Genomic DNA, 12756 nt, shown 5'->3' on the forward strand with positions numbered 1-12756 from the left:
CGCCAGGGTCCTGTGGTATAGCAACACTCTCGAACCCCTTTCCTCTTCGGAAATGAGACTGGGAAGGTTCTCCTTATAGCGTGGGTCGAGCAGTGTGTACACCCAGTAATCCGTAGTGGCCAGAATGCGTTGAATGCGAGGGTCACGAGAAAGGCATCCTAACATGAAGTCAGCCATGTGTGCCAGGGTACCTGTACGCAACACATGGCTGTCCGCACTAGGAAGATCACTTTCAGGATCCTCCTCCTCCTCCTCCTCAGGCCATACACGCTGAAATGATGACAGGCAAGCAGCATGGGTACCGTCAGCAGTGGGCCAAGCTGTCTCTTCCCCCTCCTCCTCATCTACCTCATCCTCCTCCTCCTGAACGCGCTGAGATATAGACAGGAGGGTGCTCTGACTATCCAGCGATATACTGTCTTCCCCCGGCTCTGTTTCCGAGCGCAAAGCGGCTGCCTTTATGGTTTGCAGGGAACTTCTCAAGATGCATAGCAGAGGAATGGTGACGCTAATGATTGCAGAATCGCCGCTCACCACCTGGGTAGACTGATCAAAGTTTCGAAGGACCTGGCAGATGTCTGCCAACCAGGCCCACTCTTCTGAAAAGAATTGAGGAGGCTGACTCCCACTGCGCCGCCCATGTTGGAGTTGGTATTCCACTATAGCTCTACGCTGCTCATAGAGCCTAGCCAACATGTGGAGCGTAGAGTTCCACTGTGTGGGCACGTCGCACAGCAGTCGGTGCACTGGCAGATTAAAGCGATGTTGCAGGGTGCGCAGGGTGGCAGCGTCCGTGTGGGACTTGCGGAAATGTGCGCAGAGCTGGTGCACCTTTACGAGCAGGTCTGACAAGCGTGGGTAGCTTTTCAGAAAGCGCTGAACCACCAAATTAAAGACGTGGGCCAGGCATGGCACGTGCGTGAGGCTGCCGAGCTGCAGAGCCGCCACCAGGTTACGGCCGTTGTCACACACGACCATGCCCGGTTGGAGGCTCAGCGGCGCAAGCCAACGGTCGGTCTGCTCTGTCAGACCCTGCAGCAGTTCGTGGGCCGTGTGCCTCCTATCTCCTAAGCTGAGTAGTTTCAGCACGGCCTGCTGACGCTTGCCCATCGCTGTGCTGCCACGCCGCGCGACACCGACTGCTGGCGACGTCCTGCTGCTGCTGACACATCTAGATTGCGAGACAGAGGTTGAGGAGGAGGAGGGTGCTTTAGTGGAAGAAGCATACACCGCCGCAGATACCACCACCGAGCTGGGGCCCGCAATTCTGGGGGTGGGTAGGACGTGAGCGGTCCCAGGCTCTGACTCTGTCCCAGCCTCCACTAAATTCACCCAATGTGCCGTCAGGGAGATGTAGTGGCCCTGCCCGCCTGTGCTTGTCCACGTGTCCGTAGTTAAGTGGACCTTGCCACTAACCGCATTGGTGAGGGCGCGTACAATGTTGCGGGAGACGTGGTCGTGCAGGGCTGGGACGGCACATCGGGAAAAGTAGTGGCGACTGGGAACAGAGTAGCGCGGGGCCGCCGCCGCCATCATAGCTTTGAAGGACTCCGTTTCCACAACCCTATACGGCAGCATCTCAAGGCTGATAAATTTGGCTATGTGGACGGTTAACGATTGAGCGTGCGGGTGCGTGGTGGCGTACTTGCGCTTGCGCTCCAACACTTGCGCTAGCGACGGCTGGACTGTGCGGTGCGAGACATTGGTGGATGGGGCCGAGGACAGCGGAGGTGAGGCTGTGGGTGCAGGCCATGAGACGGTTGTGCCTGTGTCCTGAGAGGGAGGTTGGATCTCAGTGGCAGGTTCAGGCACAGGGGGAGAGGCAGCGGTGCAAACCGGAGGCGGTGAACGGCCTTCGTCCCACCTTGTGGGGTGCTTGGCCATCATGTGTCTGTGCATGCTGGTGGTGGTGAGGCTGTTGGTGGTGGCTCCCCGGCTGATCTTGGCGCGACAAAGGTTGCACACCACTGTTCGTCGGTTGTCAGGCGTCTCTGTGAAAAACTGCCAGACCTTAGAGCACCTCGGCCTCTGCAGGGTGGCATGGCGCGAGGGTGTGCTTTGGGAAACACTTGGTGGATTATTCGGTCTGGCCCTGCCTCTACCCCTGGCCACCGCACTGCCTCTTGCAACCTGCCCTGCTGATGAACTTGCCTCCCCCTCTGAAGACCTGTCCTGAGTAGGCGTTGCACACCATGTGGGGTCAGTCACCTCATCGTCCTGCTGCTCTTCCTCCGAATCCTCTGTGTGCTCCTTTGGACTTACTGCCCTTACTACTACCTCACTGCAAGACAACTGTGTCTCATCGTCATCGTCCTCCTCACCCACAGAAAGTTCTTGAGACAGTTGGCGGAAGTCCCCAACCTCTTCCCCCGGACCCCGGGAACTTTCGAATGGTTGGGCATCAGTGACGATAAACTCCTCTGGTGGAAGAGGAACCACTGCTGCCCAATCTAAGCAGGGGCCCGAGAACAGTTCCTGGGAGTGTTCCCGCTCCTGAGCAGGTGTCATTGTAGTGGAGTGAGGAGGCTGGGAGGAAGGAGGAGCAGCAGACAGAGGATTCGGATTTGCAGCACTGGACGGCGCAGAACTGTGGGTGGATGATAGCTTGCTCGAAGCACTTTCTGCCATCCAGGACAGAACCTGCTCACACTGCTCATTTTCTAATAAAGGTCTCCCGCGTGGACCCATTAATTGGGCGATGAATGTGGGGACGCCAGAAACGTGCCTCTCTCCTAATCGCGCAGCAGTCGGCTGCGACACACCTGGATCAGGAGCTCGGCCTGTGCCCACACCCTCACTTGGCCCTCCGCGTCCTCGGCCACGTCCACGTCCTCTAGGCTTACCCCTACCCCTCAGCATGCTGTATTACCAGTGATTTGATTTCCCAGGCAGGAAATAAATTGGCGCAAGCCTGCAGGCCAAATATAATGTTTTCGCTTTTTTGCAAAGGGAAGACCCCACTGCGTATATTCAATGAACAAGAAGTTTAATATCTGTGGTGTGGCCCTCAAAAAGTGTCACACAACTATAGTGTAGCAGAGTTATTAACTCTAGCAGAGCAGGTATTTGCCAGTCAGGAAAGACAATGGCGCTAGGCTGCAGTAAAGCGTAGCTGGTTGCGTCTGATTTTTGTACGTTGTACACGCAGCACACACGTACACGGAGACCTTAGGACTGACACAGGCAGGCAAAATATAATTTTTTTCCTTTTTAGCTTAGGGAAGACCCCACTGCGTATATTCAATGAACAAGAAGTTTAATATCTGTGGTGTGGCCCTCAAAAAGTGTCACACAACTATAGTGTAGCAGAGTTATTAACTCTAGCAGAGCAGGTATTTGCCAGTCAGGAAAGACAATGGCGCTAGGCTGCAGTAAAGCGTAGCTGGTTGCGTCTGATTTTTGTACGTTGTACACGCAGCACACACGTACACGGAGACCTTAGGACTGACACAGGCAGGCAAAATATAATTTTTTTCCTTTTTAGCTTAGGGAAGGACCCACTGCGTATATTCAATGAACAAGAAGTTTAATATCTGTGGTGTGGCCCTCAAAAAGTGTCACACAACTATAGTGTAGCAGAGTTATTAACTCTAGCAGAGCAGGTATTTGCCAGTCAGGAAAGACAATGGCGCTAGGCTGCAGTAAAGCGTAGCTGGTTGCGTCTGATTTTTGTACGTTGTACACGCAGCACACACGTACACGGAGACCTTAGGACTGACACAGGCAGGCAAAATATAATTTTTTTCCTTTTTAGCAAAGGGAAGACCCCACTGCGTGTATTCAATGAATAATCAATGTCTTCTGGCCCTGCCTACACAATTCTATCCCTGTAGTATTAATGCCGGGTGCAATGGTCTGCACAGCCGGTTTTGAGAAAAAAAAAAAAATATGCAACACTGCTAACAGCAGCCTGGACAGTACTGCACACGGATAGAAGTGGCCCTAGAAAGGACCGTTGGGGTTCTTGAAGCCTACACTAACTCCTAACACTCTCCCTGCCTAACCCCCACTTCTGTCCCTATTGCAGGGCGCAATGCTCTGCAGATCCAATTTTGGACAAAAAAAATACTGTGCTAACACAGTACTGCACACTAGTAGATGTGGCCCTGAGAAGGGCCGTTGGGGTTCTTGAAGCCTACACTGACTCCTAACGCTCTCCCTACAGCAGCACCAGCAGCAGCACTTTCCCTCAGCTAAGTCACAAGGCATGTGTGGCGAGCCGCGGGAGGGGCCGATTTTTATACTTGGGTGACATCTGATCGCCCCAGCCACTCACAGCAGGGGGGTGGTATAGGGCTTGAACGTCACAGGGGGAAGTTGTAATGCCTTCCCTGTCTTTCAATTGGCCAGAAAAGCGCGCTAACGTCTCAGAGAGGAAACTGAAAGTAACCGGAACACCGCGTGGTGCTCGTTACGAGTAACGAGCATCCCGAACACCCTAATATTCGCACGAATATCAAGCTCGGACGAGTACGTTCGCTCATCTCTAGTAATAACCTGTGCTCATAATCATCTGAGTTTTTTCAGCCATCATTGGATAAAACTGACATAAGAGCAACCAGCATGAAAACTTATAAATTAATACCCTTATGGTAAGGAAACAATCTCAAGCTCCAATAGGATACCAAATGGTTCAAAACTTACTCCATTTCAGGGATTTTCTTATCTTTTCTTGCAGGGCATAATTACAGTTGGTCCACTTGTCTGATCCTGTTGTAACATCTTGTTTTCCTTACAGAAATACTGTGACCTCCTTGATGAAAATCATTCTACAAAGGTTTTTAGCCTTATTCAATCCTCTCCTCCTAAAGCCCCTTGTACATACCATAATTATCATGCAAATCACTTGCTAGATAAAGCTGTTTGTATAATAATTGGCTAGTGCAAATGTACGCAGTGAAAGAACGATCAGTGATAAATCACTGATCAGTTCTGGTATGCAGACCTAAAGCTCCTTCTACATGGGATGACTGTCGGGCACTTCATTGCCTAACAGCCCTCAAAGCAATGCTAGCTCCTGTGCCTTTACACAAGAGCAAGCATTGTACAGTGAATGGACATGCAATGGGGCGAAGATCATTCTGTCCATAGTTTATAGATGAACAAAGGCCTGCTTACATGGAACAAGGCAGTTGCAGCATGTTATACTTTCGTGAGTGTCTCGCACAAGACTAGAACATTCAAATATGTGGTCTCCTGCTCATCACACAGCACACAGATAGGGTGTCCACGTGCTGCATGATGGGAGTCTCACCTAAGAATGTCAGGCGCGATAATTTAAAATTTAACCCATAATAATGAAACATTAAAAAAGTGATAAATACCTTATTAAATCCCTAATCTAGCACTACCTAAGTGGAGCAGCTTTCCCAATAAGGGAAACCCCAATCTCTGACCTCAGCCTAGCCCACACTTTGCTATGTAGGGGCTCAGTCAGAAGAGCGTTTTTTCACGCAATTAGGCCTTAGTCACAAGGGCGTTTTTTCACGCGATTTGCGGATCGCATGACAGATGCGCATCCACAAATCGCGTGACCGGTGCGCGCAAGTCGCCCGCAAATCGCCCGAAAATCTGCTCCTAGCCGCGTGTCATTAGAAACGGGCCGGAGCTGTCCAGCGCATTGCATTCAATGGAGACGGCAATAGAGCCGGCTCCATTTAAAGCAATGCGCTGCGGGCGAGCCCGGGATGAATTGTCGGGAAGGGCTTAAATATATAAGCCCTTCCCTGCAATTCATCCTAAAATGTGTAAAAATAAAAAATATATATGTACTCACCTTCTCCCGGCAGCCGGAGCTCCGCGCGGCCGTCCTGCAGTGGGTGTGAAGGGGGTGTGAGTCAGACCTGCCCCCTGATTGGCTAGGGCTGTGACCAATCAGAGGCAGATCATTCAGCAGGCGGGGATTTTAAAGCCCCGCCAGCTGATTAGTGCCGAGAAGCAGTTCAGGAGAACTGACAGCGGCCGCGGCTGGACTCCGGCTGCAGCGGAAAGGTGAGTATACAATTTTTTTTTTATTTTAACACATTTTAGGATGAATTGCAGGGAAGGGCTTATATATTTAAGCCCTTCCCGACAATTCACCCCGCGCACGCCGGCAGCCCATTGCTTTCAATGGAGCGGCTGTATTGCCGGCTCCATTGAATTCAATGGGCAAACATCGTTCTTCTCTGTCACAGCTGTTACAGCTGTGGCAGAGAAGAATGATTTGTCTTCTATATGTTCTCAATGGGGTCGGCGCTGCTGCCGCCGGCCCCATTGAGCGCATATAGAGAAGAGAACAGGAATCACAGACCGCAGATAGGTGCGATCTGCGATTTCTGTTCTATAATTTATCGGACGAGCGCATAAAAAGCGCTCATGTGTCTGATACCATTGCAAAGCAATGGTTTTATAAAATCGCCGGACACATGTGCATGCGCAAATCGCGGCTAAAAACGCCCATCTGACTAAGGCCTTAGGTGTGTGAAACGAAAAACAAAATGCATCTAAAAAAAATTTGTGTCACCCAAGCGGCAGACATGTTTTTAAATTCACACTTGTTACGCAGTCACGCAATGGCAAAATTCGCACTTAAAAGTGCGGTCCCATCGCTATCCCCTGCTGCGGCTGTGACAGCTGCAGTAGGGGATTCCTTGGATGTGAAACCCCTGGATGTTGTCACATCCGGGGGTTTCAGCTTGTGGTCAATGAGGATGGTGGCAGCAGCGCCGGCCCCATTGAAAACATACAGAGACGATCACAATCCTCTGCCACAGCAGCTGTGGCAGAGGATTTCTTCATCTCTGCAGGGAGTCCCCTCATCACTGAACACTGTGACAGCACTCCAGAAACTGCTACCTCTGATTGGCTGAGCGCTGCCTTTGATTGTTAACAGCGCTCAGCCAATTAGAGGCAGCGCTTTCTGGAGACAGAAACCAGCCAGGCCAGTTACAGACCAAACAGACATAACACACCTTCATAGAGCTCAAGAACCAAGTTAGACAATTTTCTCAGGCAGGGAGAGATAGGGGATAAAAGCATGGGATAAAAGTGCATTAGCTGAAGACAGGTGCAGTTACCATATTTTAGCCCTTCAAGAGGCTGGGAGCTGTATTTAAGTGTGAACAGCAGGGGAGAGATGTGTCTACCAAGAACAGAGATGGTTTGAGAAGAAACACTGTGCGTGGAAACTGGTAAAAGAGTGCAGTGTTACAATTACAACATATTTTAATGCATAAACCTAAGAAAATTGGCATAAATACAATGATGAATCTGCCACATTCAGTTTTGACCACAGCATTCGCTTAATATTTTTGCTTGAAGAACCCTCTAGCTATATCACGCTTGAGAACATACATATTTTATGGTAAAAAATGTAATTTAATTATTGCTAGAATTTAACAGCAGTTAATAAAATTCTGTAATTGAGACTATAATAAACAGTAAGTAATTAACATGGGGTAGTAACTATAGGAAGAAACTATGGAAATGCTTAGCAAATTAAGGCAATTAAACTATTGTATTATTAATAATTAGCTTCTATGACACATCTTTAGAGTACAGAAGAAAACTGGTGATCTACATTTCTATTTTGTATAAATGATCCACTCAGCAATACACCAATTAAAAGAGAAAAAAACAAATATGCTTGCTCAGCTTCATCCTGGATATAATTTGAGGATTGCTCAAGTGATTTTTAAAACTGCATAAAAGCAGTTCTACTTTTGCCTTAGAGACAATATTTCTATAATAGTCTGCGCATACATCTGCATGATTTCTTGGAATGATTTAAATTGAATACTTTGATAATTTGTATTCAAAAAGGGGCAGAGCAATAGTCATTAGACAAAATAAAGATTCTAAATTCTCATCTTTTCAACGCTCAAAATATGCCATTTTTCTCACAGAAGGGGAACATTGTCATATTGTATTCAGAATAATTCTGATTTAACATTCTCATTACAAAGCTAAACAGCCTATACACAAAGTAAGAGTCAGCCCTGACCTTTTCACTACAACAGTTTTGATAGATGTTGCAATCAGAATGCAATAGGAAATTGCCATGTACGGTGTAGCTACACTATTGTTAACTTCATAATACTTTAGAATTGCGTAAACATTAAATAGGACTTTAAAGAGATATTCTTTTATAATGCTATTACATATTACTAGGATATATTATAACATTATATTGCAGTTGGGGTCGGCCCTCTGGAACTCCTGCCAATCTCAAGAATGAAGGGACCATTAAATAAGTAATGTGCAAGCAACTGTAACACTGTCACAGCGAGAAGGTGCACACTGGGAATATGCAAATTGGGAAAGAGACCTTTTACACGCATTAAATTTTTCTGCATTCCACATCGCATGCTGCAGAGAATTCTGCAACAGAATCTGCACAGCTCTATGAGGATTTTTAAGATTGCTTAGTTCTGCCGGCAATTCTGTATCAAAATCTGCAATGACACTAGCAGGTCCTAGTGCAGAATTCATAGTGGTAAATTAAGGTATGGATTTATTCTAATAATATGTCATCAATTGTAATGGTGGAAAAACCCTTTTACATTTTAGCTATGTCAAATCAAAATGAATATTTATAAATATGTCTATGTCTTCTTGCTAAATTAGACAATTGCTCTAGAAATGTTCCATTGGTTTAGTCAGGAGAAGTGGCAACATTTTCAATGGTGTAAGTAAAATACATTGGAAATTAATTTCATTTAATGGATAATGAGGTTTCTGGTGAAAAGCTGTGTCAGTGTCTCTAGTCAGTGCCCTTCAAGTGGATTGGTCTCTTCTAAAAACATCGAACTCCCTATGTCATTGTGAATTTCAACATGTTTGGCTTGAGATAATGTCATCATTGACATTGCCTGTAATGAACAAAAATCACTGTGTTTATTGTTCAAATGAAGCACTCTATTGTTTTTCTGGTGAAATTCTCTGCTAGTTTGATATATCACACACCTACCTTTACATTGGAAAAATTAGAGCTCAATCCAAGATGGTCACATTCTAAACGACTGTCATTTTGGTAATGAGGCCTATTAGAGTCTCTCCCTTTCCCCACAGTTTGTATGGAAAATCCACCGTCTGCAAACCGTTTTCAATCTAGATGAGTGTATCCACACTTTTAAGACACCCTGTATTACTTTTATTCTGTGGGTACAATTATAGTGACACCAAATTTATAGTTTTTTTAATGTTTTGTTACTTTTACACAACTGTTTTGAAAGAAAATCATTTGGTTTTGTTCATCCATATTTTTCGTCAAAAGAGTTATGCAAAAGGTTTGTTTTTTGTGAGGCAAGTGGATGATTTTTACTGCCACTATTTTAGGATTTATACAACTTTTTGATCACTTTTTATTATTTTTTTTTAAAGCTGTTATACACAAAACAGCAATACTGGCATTATTTTCTATTTTATGTGCTCACTGTGGAAGATAAATTATGAACTAGCTTTATAGTAATACAACCCTATTGATATGTATTTTTCAATTTTTTTTTTAAGAATTTGTAATGAGAATAAGTTTTTTTAAAATATATTTTTACATTTTTATGTAAAAGAGCATTGAATCTTCTGATTACTTATAGAATACACTGCAATAATATACTCTAATAGGTGTACAAAGATGGCAGACCTGCCTGCCAAAACAACCCATTGGTATCCTGCAATCTCTTTGGAAAGATAGCAATAGGGGGGGACAATCACTCTGTCAAATGTCTACGATGCTCAATAACTGTTGACTATAAAAATCCCATGTAAACACATGAAAAAATATATACTTTCTGAAAAACCCTGTGTGCAAAACATGCCTAAAACACGTTAATGCTCTAATACATGGTCTGCCTCTCTGCAAGACTGACGTGTGACATAAATTCAATTTTTTTTTCTGAGCTTCAACATCTAAAAATATGACCTTACAGCATCACAGCAACTTTATAAAGTCATGAGGATAGCACAGATATATAACAGTAGTAGTGCCTGCAAAAAGAAAACAGAGTATTAACACCCTGGGTATGGCAGGAGGTGAGATGAAAGGATCAGTTCCTGTCACACTCAGGGGGAAGTGATAGCTCAGTGGAGCTGAAGGGCTGCTAGCCTGAGGTCCTATGTGGACCTGTTTGGGACCCATCCCCTCCAGACGCTCTGGGTGAGGTTAGTGACGGGGATCCTATGGGTTGTAAACCCTATGTTTGTGCTAGATATATGCTGTACGAGCTTGCTGTGTTGCTGTGAATAAAAGCTGCAGGCGCCAGTTTTAAAACACATCCAGTCTCTAGAGTTATTGTCTACACGTGTGGGGGCCATTTCTGGACCGAGAGGTCAGCAATCAACGGGCATGTAACCCCAGTAAATATATATGGAGAGTTCTATGCACAATACCTCATAAGTGAAAATACATAAATAAAATTACTCAAAAATACCAGGATGATCTGTTGCAGGTCAGATGATGAGTGAACATAATTATGATGACTAGAAGCTGATGATCATCAAACAGGAAGGCAGACGGTGATGGCAAGCCTAACTACACTATACTAGGTCCTTAACTCTATCTATTCTCCCAATGTGACTCTCCCTATAGGCCAGTGATCACCTAATCTGTCGCTATCCCTATACTGGATACTAGTCCCTGTATAAATTACTAACTAATACACTGATCACACAGTGGGTATCATATAACCACATATGATCAACCAGAATTGCTTAAGACTTAGCGGTTACCAATGGGTCATATTAGTGACCAACACATCAAACATAAAAAGAGCTAATCAGATGTAGAAAAGTTGGGATCAATAGCTCTGCACAGAGAGACTGAAAGTTAATGGAGAGTAAAGTATCTGTTGCTCTACTATAGTTTATACGCAACACTAAAAATATAGATATATAACGTACTGATAACTATTATTTGGTCACCTACTAGTATGAAGCAGCTCTCTTGCCTGCAGGAGAATATCTGCCCAACTGAAAGGGGCAGCATCCACTTGGATCCCCATGTGCTACAGAACCCCTGTGTAGAAGATCAACGCCCCTTTTTTATATCAACCTTTCAATTCCGTTCTCTGGGGTTTCCTTACCAATGTCCAGGGCTTAGGGCTGAACCAACTCATCCCCACTAGGGGTGTTGGGTAAGTCCATTATAACACATTTCTAAACCTAAAAACAGCGGTTACCCTACAAGAGTTTTCAAAAATAACATTTAAAAAAATGTTTTGCAAATGTTTTTCTTCATACTTCATTGAGTGATCACCTACTTTTATGTATTGACTAATTGCAATATTGTGTTGTGTGTTCAAGCAAAAATTGGGAAATAACAAATGTATTTATTTGGTAAAATATAATGAGGCAGGTGGAAACTCTTGTTTGAGAACCCATGGCGAATGATATTTTTTACTAATTTCATCCATGCAGTGAGATAATTCTCTGGCAGTGTGGATAAAATGGGGAATCTGCCAGGAAAACCACATGATAAAAACTGTCTGAGTTGGAAGAAAAGGCCATTACATATGTATCTAGTGATCTGCTAATGTTTGGAAAATGGGTACATGCAGCGGATATAAACACCTCTGTTAAAATGCCATGGTAAAACATCTGACAAAGATGAATCATTTCATAGTTATTTCCATCTTTAATGTGACCCATTGTCTGTACAATTACAATGAAAAACAAGCTGAAATCTTTTAGGGTGGGAAATTTTAAAAAGAAAACCCCAGTCCAGCAGCAGAAAAACAGTCCCAAAGCATAATGCTGCCTCCACAATGCTTCACTGTGAGTATGGTGTTCTCTTAGTGTGCACAGTGTTGGCTTTGTGCCAAACATACCTTTTGGAATTATGCCCAAAATGTTCAACCTTGGTCTCATCAGACCATAACACATTTTCCCATGTGAAGTTGTAACCTTGATTTAAGTGATTACACTATCAGAGCAAAAGAATTATTTCTTACAGAAAACTAAACCCTTGAAGGTGGGCTCTAGTACCCTTCTTTAGCTTGAATGCAAAATGTGATACGGGCGGGCATGGAGGCATCCAGGTTCCACGTGGTACCCTGCAGCATATCACTCCACATTTGCTGTGATCCTCTAGATTGTGCAAACTCATAGGCTGTTGAAGTTGGCATCCCAGATGGTCCCATACATGTTCTATTGGCAATAAATGTGGAAAGCGGATATTCCTGTGACACCATTGCTGTGTGTACCCAAGCAATATTGTGCTGGAAAACGTCTCTTGGAAGCCCTGCCATGAGAGGCAACACATGTGGCTGAACATATCGTTGAATTGTCATTGTCCCTCGTACCACTGCTGGGGATGAGCTACTGTTATATGAGTTGGCACCCAAGACCAGTGGTGGCGAATCTATGGCAAGCATGCCAGAAGCAGCACGCAGAGCCCACCCTGCTGGCATGCGCTGCCACCTCACCACATTAGTAGTGAATACCATCAGGGGCTGCGGCTCCCCTGCCAGTATTCACTCCCTGCACTGCTAGCGGTGCTAATTCTGGCACACACTGTGATGTCAGTGTGCAGCTAGGATCTGCCTCCCCCTCCCTTGACATCTCCTCTTAGGTTCCATGAGAGCAGGGGGAAAATATGTCCAGCAACACACTGACAGCACAGTGTGCACTTGCAATTAGTGCTGCTGGCGGTGCACCGGGAAGAGGAACAGCAGAGCTTCCACAAGGAAGAGGGGGTTAGTATATGGGTCTCAGGGGGGCACTGTCACTGCTGGGGCCGCTGTGTGTGTGTGGGGGTACAATTACTACTGGGAGCTGCTG

This window comes from Eleutherodactylus coqui, chromosome 5, assembly GCF_035609145.1.
Source record: "Eleutherodactylus coqui strain aEleCoq1 chromosome 5, aEleCoq1.hap1, whole genome shotgun sequence".
In the NCBI taxonomy this organism is placed as follows: Eukaryota; Metazoa; Chordata; class Amphibia; order Anura; family Eleutherodactylidae; genus Eleutherodactylus; species Eleutherodactylus coqui.